The 24,912-nt window shown below is 32.3% G+C and overlaps 1 protein-coding gene across 1 annotated transcript in view; it reads right to left on the reverse strand.

The window, feature by feature from the left end:
• Positions 1-24,696, reverse strand: part of LOC137926799 (semaphorin-1A-like) — a 117,468-nt gene extending 92,772 nt beyond the window's left edge. Inside the window, exon 1 of the mRNA XM_068770501.1 lies at positions 24,325-24,696. The gene's annotated coding sequence lies outside the window, so the exon portion shown is untranslated. The remainder of the gene's footprint in view (positions 1-24,324) is intronic.
• Positions 24,697-24,912: the final 216 nt, after the last annotated feature.

Below are 24,912 nucleotides of genomic sequence, written 5' to 3' on the forward strand. Positions count from 1 at the left end.
ACAAGACGATTTTTAGAATGATAATTTTATAAATAATTTTTAATCTTAGTAATGAAAAACTACTACTTTCGTAAATAAGATTTTTATTTCGTGTACTGTCAGACTTTAGCAATAATGTGATATTATTTTTATTGCAATATATTAACGGTACACGAAACTTTTTGTTTGATTACTTGCTAACGCACAGATTTTGTATTTAATGTTCGTCAAACGTTTCATAGCTAAGGGTTAATTATTTAAATTTTACTGTTTTATTTGTATGGGAACAGAAATTTGTCGTTTTTACAACATTCATTCTTACCTTTTCCATTCATTTTTTCTATATAATCTCGTGTTTTAACAAAATTAGTATCGAAATAGTCGATATTTACGAGCCATCATCGCATTTTAGATTTAACAATATATTATGCGATCCATTTTAATTTAAGTATCTATAATATAATATCAGAAACTAAATATGATAGTTTTTTTATAATAACCATTTTAGTATTAATTTCTTTTAATATCCAAATCAACTTTTAAATAGAATTAACAAAATTTATTATTTTTTTAATTAATAATATTTCAAACACAGATCTACAAACGAATTTAAACATAAAGTTTTACTTGTGCCTATAGCCGGCTTTTGTGAAAGTTTAAATTTAATTTGCCAACTATATACAAAGGATTTTATATCTGCTTTGTTAAAATAATTATTAAGTTATTTAAAATTTATTTATTATATTTTTTGTTGATGGGCCTTTATTATTTTTGACTTGTTATGTCACTATTGACAATTAATTAGTAACTAAGAGTTCTCCTCTTTAAACTAAGGTTTTAAAGGTTCCCGAAGGAACCGTAGAGCTAAAATACTGAAAAGTGGTTTTGACTAAGCGCCTTCCGAGGTCTGTCTGAATTTGTAAATGCCAATAAAGCAACAGAGTAAGTCCAGCCAGAAAAAACTCCTCCTCTGAAAAATACAGGACATAATCCACCTTGTAGACTTTGTGTGTATTTTCGGATGTAATAAATCTTTTGTGTCTGATTCTAGGCTATTTTTTTACTGGTTAAAAAACGTTTATGTGACAATATAAGATAATTCAAATAAATAGTCTCCTATCGAAATTAAACCGCGACTTGCGAAGCTAGTTGATATACTTTGAGAATTTGGTTACCTATGTTTTGACACCTTTGCAGTGAACAAATTTTCTTGTGTTTGGTTAGGTATTTGTATTAACTTAGTTTTAATTAAGTAATTGAAAACTACTTTTCCTTATCTGTCTAACCTAAGGTATTTACCTTGACTCTTTCTCAAAGAAAGGAATAATTGAACTCTTAAGATTATCTGTTAATGCTCTATGAGAAAAAATTAGATCTTGTTCAAATAAACAGACCTTGAATTTCAGAGTTCGTTGTTTTTATTAGCGCCTCTTATACAGTTACAGTCACTAGTTAAGTTTGCGGTGAATCATTGTCTGCCAGCCTAGACTCGTCTCGTAAGCATTCAAAACGTTTCTTATAATACCTAACTCACTGATACAAATTGAATTCATATTTGCCAAGATTTATTGATGCAAACGGACGGTAGAATCTACAAAAAATCACCCCACTTTTTCAAAAATTTTATATTCATTAGTAACGTAAACATGACAGTGGGTAGACCTCATAGCGTAACATAGGACGTCCACCTACAAAGCGGACAAATGATTGTTAAAGTTGTCAGAACTAGATGCGGGCTGCTTTCAGACATTCTTTTTTGAAATCCAGTAGTGGATGTCCTTCGGCTGAAATGATATTAATGATGAATGTAAAATACAAAACGTATTTGACAAAGTAATTTTCGTCCAGATTTCTAATGAACAATAAATGCACTATTCTCACTACGAAAACAAGTAGGAATGAGCGTTTCGATCAACAATGAATCATCAGTGATTTTATAAAATTTGCTGAAAGTTAATGTATCAACTACAAGTAAGCGTGTTTTAAAAATAAAATGACTACTCTTATATCACCGGTCTCATTTGTAATCGAAACCCGAGTGTAAACAAATATTAAACGCTTGGACTATTCATTTCTAAGAAAACTATAACCGCTGAAGCACGAATATATAATGCACATAGCACTATTGCGTTGTTCTTGCCGTTGCTTTGTTTACGTTGGCCGGTCGTAAGCGCGTATCGCTCATCTTATATTTACAGTAAGGCCAGCCTTACATTCTAAGTTGTATTATCAACATAAAGTACGGCACGGAACGGCCGAAATAGCATTAGGAAGAAAGTATTCTTTTTTTTTTATTTGGATATTACGTTGCCTGCGTGGAAAACAGCTTTTGTTTACAAGCTAGCCGCCTGAATCGACTTCGTATTGTCAAAAATTATAAGGCCTGTCGCAATCGCCCTTAAGAAAATTATAAACAAAATGCATGTCATAGTGCTCACTTTATTGATTTAATGTTTTACTGATAAATTGTATGTAAAAACAATTACTGTACCCTATATGAGCAATGATAGCCCAGCAGTAGAGCACTGAAGTTTTACTGAGGTTTGCCGCTGCTTACAAACAAGTTTACCACATTGTGATTACCAACCTGCCTGCCAAGTGTGGTGATTATGGTATATCCCTCCATATATCTTTGGGGAGGGCTACGCCTTACAGTGACCATCAATGAGCTAGAACAAAATTACTGTACTGTATATAGTAAAAAACATTGATTTATAAAAAAATGAATAGTGAATAATGATTGAGTTTAAGTAGTCAAAGAAAAATAAAGGAGCTTTATAATTAAATTATTACTATATAATGCAGGAAATTACATAGTTCGCATCACAATGTTTTTTTAAAGGCACAAAGAGCCCCAAAACTAAAACCCGGGGAGAGTCTCGACTTGGGCCGCTATTTATTACTATTTTAGAGGATTGAGAAGCCGCTGAGCTCCTAGATCTCATCTGTGGACGCTCCAAAAAGTGACTAGGCCCAAGGACCTCAACTTCGAGGCCACGGTTTGCGTCAAAAATACCCGCTTGGTATTTCGATACAAGGCGACCGAGAGAATCAAACCTCGGCTTTCTTGATTGCTATTGCCTGGCTAATATGATTAGTAGTACTTCAGAGAACGTTAGCGCTGGAAGAAAAAGCGACTTGAAACTAGCTACTCATCTATCTCGTATGATCGGGGGTTGGCGCCCCTTGTGATTTACGATCCGGCCTCGTTTCCGACGAGACCGGTTGGTTATCGAATGGTGACGATGACGGCGTGCAGTTTGCATGGCTTGTCTTATTGTTATGCCGCAATGGTAGAGGTATATACGCAACGCCAAAAGTGGCCCCGTAATATAAGAAAAAACAACAGTTCCTAAAAAAAGGACTTTATTTCGTATGTTGTAAAACTTTAGCGATAATGTGATTTTATTGTTATTGTAATGGTTTCTGTTTATATTTCCTAACACGTCCGAGTTTTCTATGAGAAAATTTGAAAATTTAGTTTTTACAACTTTAAATTTTTTTCCTACTTAAAACATTTGTTGTGCCTTTACAAGATAAAAAAAGTTAGCCCAATTGATAAAAACGTCTCAAGTTTTGTCTTTAGCAACAAATCTGGCGATTTTATATTATTTTTTATTATTTGTAACGTTAGACTAAATAATTGAACAAAAATTTTCATCGAACATAATAACTATATGCTTATTTAAAATCATTAATTTCTTATATACCTCGTTGTTGAATAAAAATTATTACAAAGTACATTTTCCTTATTTACTTCGCCGGTGCTCGCGGTTCCTGACACAAATATTTGTCTCAACGGGGATTCGTTTCCGTTGGACTCGATACCGCTATCAATTATGTCAACTACAGATCCGAGTGTACTTCAAGTAAAATATATACAGTTCTGAAGAAATGCAGTTAATCTGAGCACTAAATCTATGTTGATAAATCCCGTAAGATTTACTTCTCAGATTAAGTCTGAAAAATTTAATGCAACGTAAAATTGGATCCGTATTGGTTTGCATTGCCTTAAGATATTTATTTGGATTAAAATATATTTTCAAATGAATTTTAAAGAAAGGTTACTGTTTTACATACTTTCTATTTTCTTCATGACAAATGTGACGTGTGTGATAAGCGGTGACATAAAATAAACTTCTTATTTAATTGATTTTTTTTAACATTGACCTTACTTTTAAATGTGAGTTATATTTGTTTATAATAATTAAATTATTATATATTAATAATTTTTACCTTAGCATATACAAGTTATGATAATTCTTAATTTCAATTTAGGTGTGCATCAGCGAACTGAAATCATCACTTTCGTATGTGACTAAAGAAAAAGTAATGACCATGTATATTTTTACTTCTATAATCTGTATTAATTATATTTGAATTGAGTATACCTTCCTATTAAATTTATTGTTATAAAAATGTTACAAAAAATATAGTTACAATTCTGATGAAGATATTTCGAAATAATTATCAGTGTCAAGTATATCCATTTTTTACAGTTGCGAAATTGAGTTCGGCTTTCATTTGTCTATCTACGCAATTTTTCGTTTTATCTTATAATTGTTTGAAGCAGTTATCACAAAAATTCCTACGAAGTACAGGAAATGTCATACGAAACTAATTGTCGTTATAAGACTGCGCGGCTTTACAGGTGTACTGTTGCATCAGATCAGTTCACATTCCACGCATTGATTGCTACATCTAACGTTTCTCATAAGTCTAAAGGGATTAAGTTGTACGTTATGTAATGTAAGTTGCTTACTGTTTTTGTCGGTAAAATTAATTAAAATTAGACGCCATGTTATTTACAGCTAGATTTAGTTGTTATTTTTAATTTGTTCTAATACTAAATCCGGATGGGTAAAATTTATACATTAAATGTTTCACGGATAAATATTTATAATTAAAAGAACATTTTTCAAAAAAATATCTATAATTGTAGACTATTTGGTCTAAAGACTCGCTTAACTTAGAAAATGATATTTGTTTAAACAAATCTTCTACAAGTTATTTTCATTCGTGTCAAATAACTAACTAAACTCATAGGATCACATTGTTGTTATAATGATTTTAGCCATACGATGCCTCCTACCATATATGGCTTTCCCCTAGAGATTTCTAATTAGCATCCAACGTCTTCAGATATTAGTAGGGTCGTCTGTTCATTATATCTGTGAGCATCCTACGTTGGCCTAGCCAGTCCACAGTCTTCATTCCAAATCCCCCAGTCCCCAGCAACCACCTGTTTGTTATCCAATCTGCCAATCCGCAGGGTTATAAACTAATATTTGTTCGTCTATGTAAAAACAATAAATCAAAATAATTATCGTGAACATAACAAAATAATTATTACCATAAAAGAAAATAACCGTAAATAATCTCGTATAGCTTTCACCTCGTGTTAACAAAATCACCAGATAAGAAACACTTCGAACCCCTTGTCATGAATATGTGTGAGAGCGACACATTTCGATGGAGTCTTATCTTTATTGCTCGCCATAATCTCATAGGTATAAGAGTTTCGATGCTTAACGTAAATCTTAAACTTGTTTTAAAAATTAAAGTAGAACAACGCAATTAAAAAAAATTAAACTATTACACATTGTCAACTGATTTTAAAGTTCCTCTTCAGGTTACAAATTATATTTATCAAATTACACATTATATTAATGATTACATATGAGTAGATATATAACAACACCTATGTAAGCGTACGTAGTAAGAGCATCAGAATCTTACTATAATCTATATAGATTCTGATGGACAACATATTCAAAGGAGTACACAGTATTAATCAAAATTATGCGCACACAATTTAATGAAATTGATTTTAATTAGTGTAATAATTATGATGAAAAAGAAGATAGTCAACACTAAGAGAATCGTTGTAATGAGCAGGGCCTTGTACGTATCATCATATAAAAGCGTGACTTTATCGTATTAAAAAAATAACACGTCAAAATAATATGTCGGAACGTGTAAAATTTTATCACATAAATAAACGGTAAGTTATTTTAAAACATACCTTTTCCAAAAATAATAATGATTAACCTCTTTTATTGGGTAAACAAAACAAGATATAACCAAAATATTAAGTCAAATTTTAAAAATAATTACATAAGGGAGCTAGGTTATGCTAGGAGGGTAAACAAAATTATGAATTTAATACGGCTAAAGAACTAAAATCGAAGTTAAAAATTATGATCATTTGAAAATTAACAAATTTAATCAAAATCATGCACAATACATACTCCATGAAGTTAGCGCACATTATAGATATTTGTGCGTGTGTGCTTGTGCGCACATTATGCACATATACAATTAATTTGAAATATTTAAACATATACAGTTATTTAAGGTCCAAAACTAAGGTCAATGTAAGGTGTATGACACTCGCTTTAGGATTTATCTAATTCTAACTATAAGAGAAACTTGTAAGGAGCAGTTATAAATTGAACATGGAGCTTAGCAGTACAATAGACGCAACGACAAATCAGCGACGAAGTTGTATTTACAAAAGAGATTGAGTAACCGTTACGATTTATTTGGAACGCATAGATCCGCAAGCACTGACTGGTTAAAGATTACGCCGCAACCAATTGATTTAAAATTATAAGTTACTTGTATTGTATAGATTACGTCATTATGCGGCACAATTACACCTACGGACAACGGACGTGAATAGAAATAATAATATGGATCCGACAGTTAACTGTGTTATAAAACTAAGATTAGAAGCTGTTAAAATACGCTAAACCTTTCCTCTTCTCGTAGTCGCACCACGTTACACTTTCTGACGGCCTTTCTGGAAATGTTATGTAACAAAATCTAGTCCGTAGGAACAAATTTCTTTGCTAATAACAACATAATTTTAAAAAATAATAAATATCTAAAATAAAATACAAATAAATGTTTTGTTATTTCAGATTCAGATATACAAAAGTTTCTTAAATATATAATTTTCGATATATAATCGGCACTGAACGGTGATCGGTGATTTTTCATTGGATCGCCCCACGTCCCACTGTGTCATCTATTGCCGCTCTTAGCGTAATCGACGCCCCTTTACCTTTCTTTTTCGTCAGAGTGAACATTTTTGTGCGAAGGCTTCTTAAAATTCATAAATAAAAAAATATTTATTTTAAAACATAAATATACAGGTACACAAAAATTTGTAATATTAGACTGTTAAATAAACTAGACTCGGACCACCTACACAAGCGTCACCTAATCAGTTAGCTAAACAACACCTCAAGCACGTCTAGTTTATCTAAAACTTCACACTACAGCAACTTTAAATTCATTACCACTTCAAAAAGGAACTTTGTTGACAAGTATCAGAAAGGCTATCTCAAAACCTGTTTTGTAATTTGACAATGTTTAAATCTGACACTTCTCAATTTTTTGTGAAAGTTTTCCTTAATTCAGTCGGTTGTTAAACAGACAGATCTTTCTATAATTCTATATATAATTTCAAACCTACTGCTTGCTTAATAACAAGAAAAAAATAGTATAAAGCTATAGGTTAAATTCGTCATTAGGAGGAGTTATTTCTACTTTATCAAAAATATGTAATTAAAGTTCCGTAGTTTAATATATTCTACATATTCTCTTTATTTTTCGTATTGAAATCTCGTAGAGGTCGTGGAAAATACTTTAATATTTAGTGTTTCGACAGAGAGGGCAAAATAGGTACAAAGTGAATAATAAAATAATAGTAATGCATCGTCAAGTGTTCACGTTGATTAATAATGATCTAAGTCGGGCGGTACTCTCTGAAATCGTTAAATGAGATTACGCTACGAAGAGAGTAATTAAATACAACCTTGTGACTTGTGATTCATGTACACGCACGCTTGTAATTTTAATGGATACTAGCAAATTGGACTCGGACGTTGATGTTTCTTTTTTTATAAATATTATACTTTGACGTTGCCAGTGTATCATAATTTTGGAGAACAGTTAATTCTTGTTGAATGAACAATGGATATGTATTTTTCTTTTACAGTCAACTAGCCTTGGAGAATGTATAAATAGATTTTTAATTTATTATATCTACCGCATTATAATTCGACGTTTTCGTGTAGTTTCATAAGTGTTTTTTTAATTTTTATTAACTTTATGACGTGAAAAACGGGTATCAAGTAAAAATGTTAATCGTATAGTAGTAACATATAGTTGTATATAATAATCTAGTTCACGGACCCTTGCGCTCCGTGAACTCAGTACCGATGAAGCTGTAAAAGCCTTAGGGCTAACAGCATTAACGTCTTCAAAAACAATACAGTATACAATATTACTAATGTTTAAGAAAAATCTGTTTATTTTTATCAGTTAATTAAGGAAGTATAAGATTTGTACTAATATCATTAAAACTCAAAATCAAATTAATAAAAGTTTTTTCTTAAGTTTATAAGACGATCAGATAACAAAAGTAAATATCATGATAATGATATTACTTTTGTTATCTGATAGTCTATTATAGGTAGAGCATTAAAGGTTATTTTAGAATCCACATTCATTATTTTCTTACTTATTTGTTGAACACTTACTCGTTTCAAAACTACGTTATTACGAATGACATTGTCTGTAATTATTAAAGTAATACACAGAAACTCGTATATTCGGGACTTCGATTTCCATAAAACGTTTAATTATACTAAAAATTTGAATTCTATAAACACAAACCTTTTATAACGTTTGAAATATTTTCAATAATCTTTGATAAAACAAGAAATACGGAAAGTAGCCAACCGAAAGCAATCTTTGAAACAATAATTACGGTACTTGCGAAAGTTTTCATAACAAAGGCGAACGGTCTTAAAACACTTGGTCGACAGACAATGTGGTACAGATGACACCTTGCCCAACGCTCCCTATTGAACAATAACGTCATTAACTTTTATAATAACAGTCCACGACACGCCTACGTTCGATTGCACCTAATCAATATAAAAACTTTTTACATAAAATTCTTTTTAGTCTTTCACTCGTTAAGACTGTAAACGTGTGAAGGAGTTCTATTTGTTCTTAATTTATTGGTGATTGCGACATTATTGCGTGCTGCAACCGGTCTTAGAACATTTTATTTAGGTATATAGACTTGTGTTCACACAACTGCATAAACTAACTTGCCGCCGACTGGTTGAGTAAACATAAAGTTTTATTACTTGGCTGCGTTCCACGCATGGACCACGCTAAAGCCGCGTATTTGTAGGATTGTTTGTAGTTATCTAGATACGCTCGGAGATGTGTGGCGCGGGCGTAGATCCAAAGCTCAGGCAGCTTTTGAATAAACTATTCACATCCGGCACTTTCTTCGTTGTTCTAGTACGGAAAATACTCCAATATTTCAAAACTAAATCAGCCCTTAAGCACCTAATCTTAATTTTTTGTAAAACGATCCAAAAAAAACCAAATCCTTTTGGTAATCTAACGGTTTTTCATTATTTTCATTGTTCTTATTACAACAACAAACAAGAATATATAGAGATTCTTAATAAGAAAAACACTTTTTAACAAACACGATACACTAAGCGCAGCCTGTCTAAATTAGGTCAAAATAACAGTGTGCAGTGTGAAATGACACTAAAGATTAAGCAAATATAAAAATTCAGGTACAAGCAATTGAAACCAACGTAGGCAATAGTTAGATAAGTAAAACTCCGAAATTATAGCTACGTAATGTTTTTCACGAAATCTGCGCATAAGTAGGACCAATTTGTCAGGAATGAGTGATTTGCTTATATATTTACTGTAAATAATAATTCCACTGGCTTTATTTCCTTTTGAAGAATTTTTTGTGGTGTAAGACGCACGACTGTATAAGGTTAAAATCGGCATTGTTGCGGATTTTTATATTTTAGAATCCAGCTCAGTATGAAAACCTTATGCGCATAGCATATCAAATACCAGAAGGTTAACGTCCCGCGTGTCTGTCGCATTATAACCGAATAAACTGTTATCGTATTATGAAATAAATATTATGAGCACATGATGTTTTTTTTGTGGATAAGAATTATTTAGAAACTGGTAGTTACAATCTTATATGTTCGTTGTACTTAAAATGTTAGGTAAAAAATTTTGGAACGAAAATTTAATAAACGAACGGTAACGAAAAGATATTACATAGTAAAGTAAAAACTAATTGATTATCGTGGTGAGCAACACTGAATACTGTTAAAACAATTTCTCATTAACAAAGAGTAGTTACTTGTAACGAATAATAAACAATGTAGTTTTGTCGGGTATTGGCGCCCATCGTTCCGTTCTTCAGCGGTTAGTCCGTCTTGATCGTTACAAATGGCCACCTGCCAAGCAGAGTAACTAATGCCACTACGTCCGTACCACGACAATGTTGCTATGCCAAAACGCCTGAGCTTTACGATAGGCCCGGACAGATAAATGCTGTACCAACTAACATTCTGCAAAATATGTAGACATATAAGCCCTTATGTTCTTATTTGTTCAAGCATGTCAGTGACTCTGTTGACAAAATTCCTTACTCTTTCAACATTAAATCTTCGCGTCTGTATGATTCCCAACATAAATTATTTTTATTTATCTAGCCTTAACAGAATTTTTTATCAACTTCATTCTCGGAAACATAATTTTTAACAAGAGACATTTATCACTGTTTATTATGTCTATTTAGGTTTTAAATCATATTTTTTAAGTGTGAAAAATATTACGGCGACATCTATCGTAAATAATTATAAGTAGGATTGGCGTGCAGGATGTACTAGAGCGTGCAAGTATGCAATGTTATTGTCACACTGCGGTGTCGTTAACCTATTTTATTTATTGAAATTAAGACTTCTGGATCGATTTATACCGTAATGTTTATATTACAAGTTTATTGAAATGAAAATAATTATTGAAAAGTGTTTTAGTCTTTAAGGATTGCTATTAATTAATAATATAAAAAGTTTACACCATAATACATCAAAAGGTAGGGGTAGGAATTATACATTCGTGTGTACAATTCACGATGACTTTACGTTCGGTGCGCGTCGTCGTAATTTAAAAAACAATCGTGTTATTTGACACAGATCCTATTCATCCACAGCAAACGCAATGGACGCTAAATATAATTGTACATTGGCATTCAGCCCACGTGGTCGGCCCTCTGACGGCGGGCGTCGCACCGTCGCATCTAAATAAGCAGCATTCACCCCTACACCGTACGGACGAGGATTTAATTTAATGTTCTAGGTAGTAATGCGTCGAAGAACAATAGCTCCGTACGGCTTACGTGGTCTTGTCTTGTACCTTGCTTGGAATTGACAATACACCTTATAAAACTATGCACCGGACGACATTAATTATTTCCCTAAATGGATTATTATGCGCCTTCATTTTTATGTTACTTAAAAATAAATAATAAATTTATTGGAATTATTACTAATATATTATAACAGATAAAATTGATTTTCAATACAGTGAAGAGACTGTCTAATACTTACATAAAGGGGTCCGTTTCTGTACAGGAATGTAGCCGACAAAAATAGAGAGTTATTCTAAATCTTCTAGTCAGAGTTAGAAAACGCAAAACTGCAACAAACTGAACATATATAACATTTGTCTGGAAGAAATCGCTGTTTGCGATGAGACTGCTCAATGTACGCCATATTTTGCCTATTTCACCTGATTTTTTAAATATCAAGTGTTGATTTACAATAAAAAGTAAATAAATAAATAGTTTTCGAAAAAATATTCATATCGTAATGCCTAAAACTATGTTATTATACGAATATATCTTGTTAAAATCATTTTGAAAATTTATCGCTTTATTTATATTTTTATTCTGTGATTGGGTTTTAAAGAAAGATTTTTGTTATCCTCGATCTGTACTTCCGTAACACAAACTTATAACGGCTCGTATTTCCTGGCGGATAAGCCAGGGCGAAACTAATGATTTTATCTAGACAAACTACCTAAACAACACAAACTAACTACAGGTTTCTATGAACCAGAAAACTTTTTTTTTATAGAATATTCTTGATATGTGATTCGCATTTACGTTATTGTAAATTAGCATCTTGTAGTTGAAACAAATATTCCTGGATTTAATAGTTACTAATCGAATGTTTCTAAAAAAACGTTTGTTCGGTATATTTTAATCGTTTCAGTTATTTTCGTAGGCACATTATTTAGTCTATTATTAATATGTTACTGAGTAAAGTATACATAGAGTGTAAAAGCAGTGAGGGACCACTAGCCGCGTCTCCCTAACTCCGTTGTTTTAATGAACCGATTTGGCACGACAACACGACTTATCCACGGACAAATTTTTAACACTACATTACACATATATTGAATATAAAAGCAACACTTTCACATAATATTTACTTTTATAAAAACTATTTTTATAACATTTATTCAGAAATAGAATAAGAAGCGACCTTATGTGGAAAATTATTATGTTATAAAAAAGGTCAACCCTAAATGTTATTTACATGATATAAAATAAGAAATAAATATAGGATAAACGTTTCTATGTTGAAATGTAAAAACTGTTTGCAAAAACAAGTTACAAGAGATTAATATCAAACACAATTTTATTATTCGGCCGACGAGCGCCGGTAGCCAAAAGCATACACACATAAGAATATACACTCACACAATCGCAAAGCGACAATGGTATAGCGAGTGCCGCCACTTCTACCTCCAATTCTACTTCATTTGCATATTCCAGTAAGCGTTGTCGGTGAATACTACGTAACACGAAGCGTTTGAGCCTTTGATACTTTTGATAGGTCGATGGTGATTATGGAAAATGTATTATTAACTAAAAATTAAGAATTTAACATTGTTTTGTATAATACAGTCGGTATTGCTTTTCTAATGGTAATTTCTTGTTCTTTGTTTTGAAGCCAATTTGGTTGAATCGGTATCTTCAACGTGGTCTTCATTAATAAGATACTCACAGTATGTTATTTGTATCATTTAGTCGAGACTAGCAGTATTTAACAGATAATATGTAGACTCTATCAACATCCTTTCAGTTTTGGGACGTACATCTAAATATTTCTAATAAAAACGGTTAAGCTGTCTTCATCTAACGTCTTAAGGCGACCTTAACTAGATCATCTGTCGACATTGATTGGACGTCTTACGCTCTGCTTTCTGGTTCAAAGAATTACTCAGACGATATCAAGGATCCAGCTGCTGTGTTAATGACGGCACACCAAACAAACGGAATCTCAGCGAGCCACAGAATTCTACCTCCACCTGGTCCTGCTTGGGACTGACTACAGTCGCGTCTAACGCGAAGGCGAAGGATGAATACCCCGTGTTCTAGAAAAGACGAAAATTTCACTAGAAAATTGTAACAGACTAAATCGGGTCACACTGAAGCGGCAATTCTACTGACTGACTACAATATATAGTTTATAAAGGGTGCAAATCACTTGCTTATCCGAAAACAAAACATTTAACGTAATAGTTATGCTATAACAGTGACTAACTGGAGCGGTCTTAATGTCTCGAGGTAAGTCAGTATAGCCAAGCTGATCTAAGTTGGCTACCGATGAAAATATAATGAGAGAATCTAGGCATTAGTTACATCTTCATCATTAGCTAAAGCAGCATTAAGTTATGTTGATGTTAAATAAGTTTAGCATAAATGATGATACTAGTAATAGTGCTAAAAATAAAACACGTACACTTAAAATACAAGAACCCAGCTGCGATTCAATTTCATTGTATTCAATATTGGAAAAGCAAAATAAACAATGCTCTAAAGAAGAGTTTCGGCAATGCCGATGTTGCAATTGCAAAAAGAAAATTGCGAGAAGACAATTCCAAAAACGACAAAAAGTTACAAGCAATTCAGCGGGCTTGCTCTTAATTGGATGAGACTAGTTCCTACAAACGACATCCCGTTCCACAGCTCGCACCGCACTACCTCTAGACTTCCGCAGTTAACTCACGAGATACTTACCTAAATTTTGCTTACGCTAAAAGTGTCTGAAATAATTGAGTTCTTTGCAAATGCTTTAATTATGATTAAAGCAATTTTTTAACAAAATTAAAAATTTACGGGTCATTTCTATAATGGCAACGATAAATCAAGTAAAATAGCGCTTTAGTACTATTTTCTGAACCTAAGTCACGCGACGCCTTTCGTATTGTTTATATAATGTTATCGACCAACAACGATTTGTACTTCTAGCACAGAATATAAAATGTAATACGAAAGTAAAATGTTGCAAATTATGTTTTTGAGTCACTAAAATGTATTTTGTTTTATGTACAACAATTATATAGGCAGCTAGTTTCTTACTTGATCAATTCTCATCTCGTATCATACTTGAAAAGGCGGTCGGTCGAAAGGACAACCTGTTTTGGATGACACGTAACAAAACACTCAGCAGGTGGCACTGATGAACAGTTTCTTTTTTGTAGCTGCGTCAAATTGGTAGAATTATTTAAAATTTTTAACTATTATAATATTATCAATAGACATTGCTAATTGATTGGTTTATTTTTAAAAAGCTTAATTTTTAATAATATGATTTACCTAAGCAAATTAAAGATTATGCTATAACGTTGTTATACGTTAAGAAACTTTACTTAATTATTGATCGCATTACGTTTATGTAATTAATGTTCTCTCAAGATGAAAGGACTTGAAAGGTGAAAGGACTCGAAAGGTGTAATTAAATTCCATAACTGCGCCATTAGCACAACTTTGGAAGTTCGTTTTTAAGTAAACGTAGGCACGTATAAAAAAGAATTAAAAACAGCGTGGCCGCTTGTTTAGTGGGTCTCCGAACCTGTAGTATTTAAGGTGTGGTGCTAACATTAATATGGAGCAGAGTAGATTCTCATTCACGTCGCTTACATAATGGCGGCACCTACTTATCTACGTATCCAGTTACTGCGCACGTGTGTAGTATTCTTAAACATTTCAAATATACGTACTTAATATTAAATTCGTTCAAATTTAAATTAGACATAAAATTGCAATTATGGTGCGGACTATTGATGTATTCCATTACAGGCGGGCTAGGAGTCTACACACGATTTTGTGCAGGTTGCTATTCTAGTCGCGCGGGAAGGTGTATGGTATTTGAATTGCTAATCCGTCATTCATAAAATTGCAATGTAGTGACACGTTTACGGAATAGGTTAATTTGGTTTTTATAAGAAACCTCTGTTACTTTACGTAACAATAAAAAAAATGCATTTGTATCACCTATTACACGACTCTTTTATACTTTGGTTTTGGTACAATTATCTAAAAATATAATAAATAGGAAATATATTAAATTGTTATACTTTTGTAATAATAATATATAGGCTAATGCTTTGATCTACTGCCAAATGGTTTTGATGTAGAAATAGCATAAGTTATACTAAAGTTACTTTAAAAACAAAGTAATCTTTTTTGCCTATTCGATTTAAAACATGGATTTTTTGGTACTATTCCTCGCAAAGTATCTAAGCTTTCTTTTTGATAATGGCGTAATGCAAGAAATACAAGCCATTATCGAGTAATAAGTTAAAGACTTGTATGCATTTGATACGTTATGTATATGTTGTGTTACATTTGAACGCATGCTTGTGCGAGAATCTTTTAAACATTGTTGTTCACATTGAATAAATACCGCAATAAAACTAATTATACGGCAATAAAAATATTTACAATGAATAGCTTAATAATATTTAATTGCGCATATGTTACCGTTTACAATGTAAATTCGTGTATATTTATAATTAAAACGAACTTTACGAGAATCTTAATTTTGTTTAATAGTATAGCAGTACCCTTTTATATTCAAGTAAATTAAAACTTAACAATAACACCCACATTTTGTTATTGAACACATAAGTTTATTTTAAATCTGTTTGGATTTAGAGAGCTAAGTTCATTGTGAGCGCGTAAATACAATATATTTAATTAGTGTTTACAATTAACTTATAATTTGGAGTACTTTTAAGCCCACTCTATATCCAATTGTATTTTGGTCGTGACTGTCGTATGGCCTCTGAAATCATTAGTAGTGGCATTGAGCTCTGTTAAATGGAATGCTTTGTTGGCCTACACGCTCGTGTGGGTGGGTACCTGCCAAAAGAACTATTGATGTTGTTACCTCACAACGTGAACGAATAAACTATGGTTATAAAGCCATTACATGAATAATTCGTTTACAATAGCAGTCAAGAAATTTAGAAATTAACTATTTTACTGAATATTAAACATATTGATACTAAACGCCTTTAAATAGATAATGATTTTGTACATTTGTTGGTAACTTAGGAAATATTTTCAATGACTATATAGATTTATTTTTTGAAAAGTAATGACGTTAGGGATTGCTGGATAAAGACTAGATCAAGTCTGGGTTACTACTGAATATTAACTTGATTACTACTGACTTGGGCAACCTGGACTCAAGCCTGTATATTATATTAAATATAATAGGTAATGTTGAATCGACGAATAGTAGACTCGTGTAAGCAAATTTTATATTGATGGGGGTGTAACTGCACGAACTATCCGCAATCAAATATGTCTCCTAATTATCTAATGCGAGTCATGAATCAGAACTAGCCTAATAAGTATGACGATACAATTATAATTTGAGAGAAAAATTTTGCTATATTTATAGCAAAACTTTTAAAACACTAAATTTGATAACAAGAATTAAAAATATATTTATCTCAATAATACGATTTATATTTTAATGTCTTCGATTCCTTTTTTTTAATTATATAAATGCTAACTTTCACAAAACAAACCATAATTGCCGTGTAATCATTTAACAGTCCATTATGTTTTTGCCTGTTTTTACGTCACTTATGTTAATAACTTTTTTGAGTAAATGATTAATATTATTGATAAATGATTTATATAAATAAACCTTCTATTTCGTACTATATTTATATTGTGTTACTTTTATTTACCAATAGTATTATAAGCGATTAGTTGTAAATGATGTATGTTTCATACGCGTGAACATATCCAATATAAATATGAAACAGAGAAAGATAAACGCGAGACCCCATGTGCATGTCGTAATTCTGACAAAATCCGTTGCGTGTTGCGTGTTCAGCGACAAACCAGCACAAAATACCCTTTTTCGGTCATCACCTGCACGAGCGGATTCACGGAACAAAAACAAAATGTAATGGCTCCAGTTATTAACACGGATTTTAATGATTTTTACATTTACTCGCTTTTATCAAATAGTTAAAAGTCTTTATAGATTTAGAGATATAACTTAGGCACTAGATAGCTGTCGGATATTATAATCAGTAATATATTTTTTTAATTATGATATAATTATAACTGAACAAGACAGTAAGTCAAAAACCAAAAAAAAAAAAAACTAAGATTCTGAAACTGTGTAAATATGAAAAATTTGCATTTTCAGTAATGAATTCCAATTATGTAAAAAAACTGTATTCGAATGAACAGCGGAAAAGACCCACGCTTTCGCAGACAGTTTGTCAGTCAATTTGCCGCCACGCCATTTTCGATAATGAGTCAAGGATATGGGAACCAATTATTATGTTCCCAGTTAGCATGTCTTTACATTCATCCGATGTCGATTGTTGTTCATTAAACACTAAACATTGAATGAAACGAATAATCAACCCATAATTAATCGGAAAAAAGTTATAAATTTTGTCTATTTTTCCAGCATTCAAATGTTTTAACACTTACGAAGTAACCAATGTCTTGTGGCTTAAAAGATATTTGTCAACTAACATCGTCTATTTTTAAGTTTTTTTTTTTCATATCTCTTATTTCAAAATGTGTATTAAAACTACACGTTTGTAACTTGATATATTTTATTAATTCACTTGAGACCACAGTCACGAACAAAAGATATTAATAAAACTTTAGAGAAATCTAGCGTTCTTTAATGTTCTTTTTATGTAAAATGCCATTAATTTTATTGATTTACATGAAATATCTATTCATGAACAATGGTGTAATAAAAAAATTGAAATTCTGTTATGTAAATGAATTCAAGTGATTTTATCTTTTGTTTTTTATCAATTTTTATCTAGATTTCATTTTGGCTCCATTGGAACATAGAGTATACTTAAGATTGCTACTGTTATATTTTTAATTACTGTTCGCAATAGTGTAGCGTTTTAAAGAAAAGCGGTATTAGTTTAGCAGACATAACTGATATTATTTCGGTGATAACATCATACTTCCAATACAACACAGTTTCGGAATCAGAATCTGTGTTTTATTGAAATTATATTAACCTACAGCGTAACTATGTCTTCATTGATCAACGAAACAATTCGCTCCCTTTGTGCCGTCGGTGCATCGTTATTTATATCCACTAACAAGCAACTTACAATATAACAATCGTCGATATTCAATAATAACTTCTTAACAATCAGGTGTTTAAACTTGTGTCAACTCGACAATAATCAATTTACAACAATTACTCGATTTAAAAATGCGGTAATGCCGTCATGTATAATAGCCACCCTGAGCACCGTTGAGTATTAAGAAGGTTATAATTATTTCTAAAATTATACGTTACTAAAGTGCTGATCATTAGAAATACATAAAAAAGATGCGTGTCTTAAATGTTGAAAGTTTATAGGCGTACAATTATCACAGATAACAATAACTAAATAAAATGTTGTGTTTAAAATTACTTGGAATACTTTTCTGAAGCCTTTATTAGCCGAAGTTTAACTAATTACGACACTGAAATATCAATTTTCTTTTGGAAACGATGCGATATTTCTACATTTACATATTTAAAAATTATAGTTATCATACTATAAATTTCATATTTGGTTTGAGAGCAAGCGTCGAGCCAATGTTTATATAAACAACATGGAAGATGGTTGCGTAGGTTCTAATTATCGTAGAACGTTTGACGACAGCAAGGAACTTTTAAGGTGAAGCCCGAGCAACTCGCTGTTTATTTTCTAATCCGTTCCTATATAAGTAGTTGGTAATGGTATGAATTTATTTGTGAGGTAACCAGTATGGTCTTTTAAAATGAGGTAAGATAAATTATTTTAAGATAATAAAGGGTCTACACTCCAATGTTGGTCTTAACCATGCATGCATGTGCCAATCTTTTTTTATGTAGAGATTGATTAATTAAAAGTGTGAATGTATAGCTCATTTGTCAGAAAACTATTAAAAGCTTTTAAACCAAACACTGCATAAAGTGACCATTTTGAATAATTTTCTTTTCTATTGTAATACGACAGACTATTATTATCTGGCACTACTAAGTCTTCATGGACAGATAGTGAACAGTAATAATTTTAAAATGTAGTAATCAGAATTTTGGATTTGCTTTTGCTTATTGTATTATCATTGCATCATTTATTATTTCTGAAACCAATGAATTTTGAATAGGATGTGCATATATTACCAATAATCCTGTATGAAGAAAAGCCATAGAGTACAATTTGAATTACTTTTTCCGAAACAGATACGTCGGTGCGTTACGGTGCAATGTATCAAAATGCATTATTTTTTTTAATTAAAACTGCCCATAGAGATGACCGAAACCAGAATAGTTGAGAAATTAAAAATACATAGATAGATAGCTGTTAATACTAAACGTTACAGATAGAGCTATTGTAATTTTTTATATCTCCTTTATAAGCGTAAATATTTATTAATGTAAGCTGATAGACGACGTTGTAAGGTTTAAGCTCCTCCAAAAGATCGCCACAATGCCCTGTCTTGTGTGCTTCCCGCGACCTTGATCATGTCGTTGGCCCACCTAGTTGATGGTCTCCTCGTATTTTAATAAATTAAAAAAAAAAAAACTTTTGCTGTTTATAAATACTTTAAGAGTTTTTGAAAACATCGATTCGAAAAATCTTAAATTTGTAGCCAAGACATACAAAAGATTATAATTTCTATTATATCTCTAAAAATGTCTTCCAAAAGCACTTCGACGTTTTTTTTATAAAAATGGTCCTTTGAAACAAATTCAATTTTATATTTTGTTACTTTTGACATTAACTGTTATAGCGAAATATATTTTCAATACTATAAGGAAGTGATTTTCGATTGCTTTTGAACTGTTTATTAATGAAAATTAAATGATTTAAGTCAAACTCATACTTATGAAATAATCTGGCGCAAAGTAAGTTTTCACGTTAAGTTTATGTTACAACAATCCGAATTGTTGCAATTAACTGACTTAATTATATCTCATGAAACTTTGTGATCCGGAATCTTCGTAGTCTTCTTAGTAAATTTCATGGGACAAAGTGGATTATTTACAAATCCCGATTCTCGGGTGACACTGCGCCTTATAAAGCTCGTTCCTGCTTACTAAAAGACGTTTAAAGCTTATTTGTGTTAAGTTATTTAAGTTGCTAACAATGTAAGGCTTCATAAATTATAATGTAAAGCTTATTTAGTACTTGTGGCATAATATTCGGGAGGTTTGTGTGCCGAAAGTAACTGACATAGCTCAGCGAATTGACGAGTTGAAGTGGGCTTGCCATATAGCGTGCAGAACAGATGGCCGTTAATTCTGGAGTGGAGCCGTACGTACCAGAAAGTATTGGACGTCCACTTACAAAGTGGATGACAAGTGACCCTGTTAAGTTCGTAGGAAGATACTGCATGCAGGTCACTTTCAACTAGCACTATTAGAAATCTAGAGTTAAGTCTTATGCCCAGTAGTGGTCGTCCTAAACGACGAATCCCTAAATGATGATGATGACGATGTGCAAGAAGTATAATTTTTTTATACTAAATAAAAAATCGATTTTAAAATTTGCGAAATTTCTGATAATTAAGTAATTACCCTTTTCTTAAAAACCGGATTATTCTCTTTGTTCGAAACGTAAACTGAAATATTCACACAAGATATTGGTTCAATAAATTATATCCAATTTGTTGAACAACAGGTATAATGTTTGAGGAAGCCATTTTTTTTGTATCTGCTCGAATAGGTGACATTGTTATTTCGTAAAACTTCCATTGTTAAATATACAATAGTGTTATAACGAAGGGGCAAATATAAAGCTGTTAAATAATTAAAATAGGGTTGTCAATATTTAATGAAACTATTGCTTAGATGTAGCACAGTAACCGGGTGCGCCGTCGCATGGGGTGACATAATGCGATAAGAGACTTGTGTAGTGATGCTCGGAATGAACTCCGGCAAACGCTTCACCGGTAGCTCGCAAATGCATCATGCGGGCGTAGAATTATGAACAATTTCATTATTTATTACTTGTAACACTTGTGTAACATCTTAATACTCTTAATCACTTTGGTACGCGTTCGTTATACTGCTATTGTTTTTGTTTTTTGCTAAAAATGTTATTTTGTTCAGATAATTTATAAAAATTGAAATAGCATGATTTTACTTATGTATAATTCAAGGTTTTCACCATCATAATGTCAGCGGATAGATTCCCACTGCAAGACATGGACCTCTCTCAAAAAGCGGAAAGATGACCTCTGTTGCGCTACCCGCATTCAGCAGCTTCCCGTGAACTTAATTCTGAAGCAATTCTTCGAGCTACGTTGCGGACCTTGGTTCTTTTAGATTTCCCCATTTCTGATTTGATCTTGCAGCGAAACTCCGAGTATTGCCTTCTGGGTGACCTTGAACCTTCTCATAATGGTATGGGACGAGGTCTCTGATCCGTAGGTCATCACTGGCAATACACGCTGGTCAAAGACCTTTGTCATCAGAAATTTTTTGTCATGGTCATCATTAATTGCTTATGTTGGTGTAAAATGTACAGCATTATAAAAGTTCATGAAATCGTATGTCCTTTGAAATACGATTGAAGTAGAATATATATTTTGCAGTAAAACGTTGTTACTACAGAACCTTTCTCCTGACGTTTATCGGTTGTACAAAGTACGCTTCTGGCCTATTTTCACTTCAGCCTGATCCTTTGTGTAATGTCGGTAATTCCCGTTTTATTGCGGACGTTCTCGTTTTAAATTTTATCACGCAGGAAGCATAGAGCGCAGCCCTTTTCGTGACTCGCCGTGACGTATTTGCCGATCCACAAAATTCGAATTAACAGCGTGGCAGACTGTGCCGAAATTCTTGGGAAAGTTATTAATAGTTTCTATACAATAATAGAATAAGAGTAGAGAATTTTGTGATTTAAAGAAATGGTTAATATCGGTAAATTAGAATTACAGTTTAGTAATTTCTAAGAATGAGATTGTATTATAAAGAGGTTTTGTTCGTCTGGAGGTACACTGTTACTATATTGGTATTTACAGATTTCGCGGGCTTCAGGAGGCAGAGCACGGAAGGCTCTTAGACTAAACGTCGTATGTTTAACTCAGCTCAAAGGCTCCATCGGGAACCTCGGCCTGGGCGGTTACATTACAGAGTTGGGAGGGAGAAGGGAGGTCGCCAAACTTTTATTTCGTTTCGATAGCTGCTTCATGGGGTAAAAGAGTTGACATAAAACAGTAAGAGATTCCGAACATTTAATGCGTATGAGATGCTTTTTTTTACGAAATCGGAACAATTATACAATAATAATACACATTCATCCAGTATTTTATTAACCAAGGTGCTCAAACAGTTTTACAAGAAATAGGAAATTGAAATTATTACATAAAAAACAGTACACGTAAAAATAGCAAATAGTTAAAAATAACGCTTAAAAAAATTAAAATGTCCCAAAAGTAAACATACGATTCGATTTGCAGAAAAACGAAAACAAGTGCAAATTGTTGTTTGCAAAATATGCCAACCTGTAAATTTTAGACATATTTGTTTTGCGAAACCGCGGCGGAATGCCATTTATTAAAAATAAAATGCACGCGTTATGCGGAAATTGCCAAATTAACACAAGACCAATGGGTTTGACAAATGAAAGGAATTTAATTTACAACGCGCGTTACACAAAGCAGAGACAAAACAATTTGGCGCGGTACGGTAAATGTCATTTATTACACTCATTTACCTAACATTAAACGTAAAAGCTGTTGTAGCAATTAATGTTACGTTAACCCATGGCCGCGTGCAGTTATCAACTTCACCACAATATTAATAAACTCCAAATAAAACGCATTACGTTAATTAAATAACGTAAATTTATCAACATTCCTGACTGTAACAATAATGTACATATGTTGATAAAAATTATTGGGCGATAGGTGTAAAAGCTTTAAAAGTTTTTAAAGCTATTTCTAATCAACCTGTATAGTCTTTGAAATAGTGATTGATGGAATAAAACTCTGAAACATGTTACATTAATATATTTTTTCCATTGAGTTGCGACAGATAAATAACTTCTAGTAGTACAAAATCTGCAAAAACTAACAACAATAAACAAAAAGCGATTTTAATATGCAGTTATTTTCAAAACGCTTTTTCTTACTACATTCATTATTTATTATTTCTGAAACCATTGACTTTGAGATAGGGTGTACAATATATTTACTCATATTTTAAGCGGGTAAAACACGTATACAACGTATACATGTTTAGTGAAATTCCATAAAGATATATTTACTATTCTAAAACGCAAAATGTATGTAAGATAATGTATTACAAAATAATGTATGCTCATCTGCAATTGACATTTTAACGGGATGTACAGATAATCAATTTAGGACAATATTTTAGCACGTGACATTTTGACTCACAGCGCTATGATGCCACATTTTATTGCTTAATGGGTGGTTCACAGGTCATAGAGCGGGTCACATGGAATCTTCTCCTTTCTACTTGTCTAATCACGTAACTTCAGCACCGGTACACTATTTCATAATAGAAATACGGAAACACAACAACAGATTGAAAAAAATCCTTATATTTTAAACGTCTTCATTAAATAAATTAAAAAGGACAAGATAATAATAAAAACCGATCAAACAACACGTCATTATTCTAACATTTAAAGTATGTAATTAAGTTAGCTAGTTTTTTTGTAAGCTAATGAAGTTTCAGTCTGTCTTGAATGGTGCCAAGAAATAGCTTTGTAGTAAAATGAAGCTGTAATATTGCTAGCGAAGTGTAAACATAAAATAGATTTTTATAGTCGAGAGACAAGTCAACGAACGGACGATAGCTGTTTCTACTGTCGACAAATTTACTGCATTTCAATTTTGTTCATTAAATCTTCTTCATAGGAAGGTTTAAAACAATTTACAGTAACTCTTAAAGTTTAGTGGAGTTGTACTAGAATTTTTAGTGATTTACATATACCAAATTAACATTATCTTCTGAGGTTCATTCTATTTATCGTATTTTGAAGACTCGAATAATACGTCCAAACCTTTTATTCATGAAGCTGGTATGACCCCTGTTTGCAAATAAGAGGTGATTAATTAAATGTGTTTTGTTGAGAGCTTTGAGCTATTATAAAATTAAGTTAATTGGGCCTTACCTTCACATTCAATGCTACGTTAGGGTCGTGCAAACGCTCGCCGACTTGACGTGTCGGTTACGTCAATCCTCCACTGAGTACCGAGTCACCCACTTTCAGCTTTGGCTCAACCAATTCGAACAAAGAGTACACAGTTTTCATTTTACTACTTCGCAAACGTGTTATGAAGCTGAAGTTAATTAGCACGTTAATTTAAATCGAACGGACTTTGTACCAAACGATTACATTTCGTAACATTGTACTTACTAAGTACAAAAGCATGACTACGATATTTATTCAAGAGTATTCAACACCATGTTACATCGCAGATGAACTAGTCTTAAAATATCAATGGTTCCACGTCATAGGGCAAAAACGTCACGAAGTTGTAGACGAGAGACAACCGGCGCGGGCGCATCGGCCATGTTTGACTCGTCGGCCCTACAATAAAAGCCAATAGAGCTTCCTTTGTATTTCTTTCTCTCTCTTACCCGAGTGACCGGACGAGACTATAGATAAGATCACTGAACCAAAAAGAAACAGAAAGGTCTGTCTTTCTCGTCTGGTGGCGTCTTAAAACCGGTTTATTATTGTAGCTTTTAGGTCGAT

The sequence above is a fragment of the Battus philenor genome, unplaced genomic scaffold (assembly GCF_028537555.1).
Source record: "Battus philenor isolate CCGP_79_NKW_IND1 unplaced genomic scaffold, ilBatPhil1.0.hap1 SCAF_3, whole genome shotgun sequence".
Taxonomy (NCBI): domain Eukaryota; kingdom Metazoa; phylum Arthropoda; class Insecta; order Lepidoptera; family Papilionidae; genus Battus; species Battus philenor.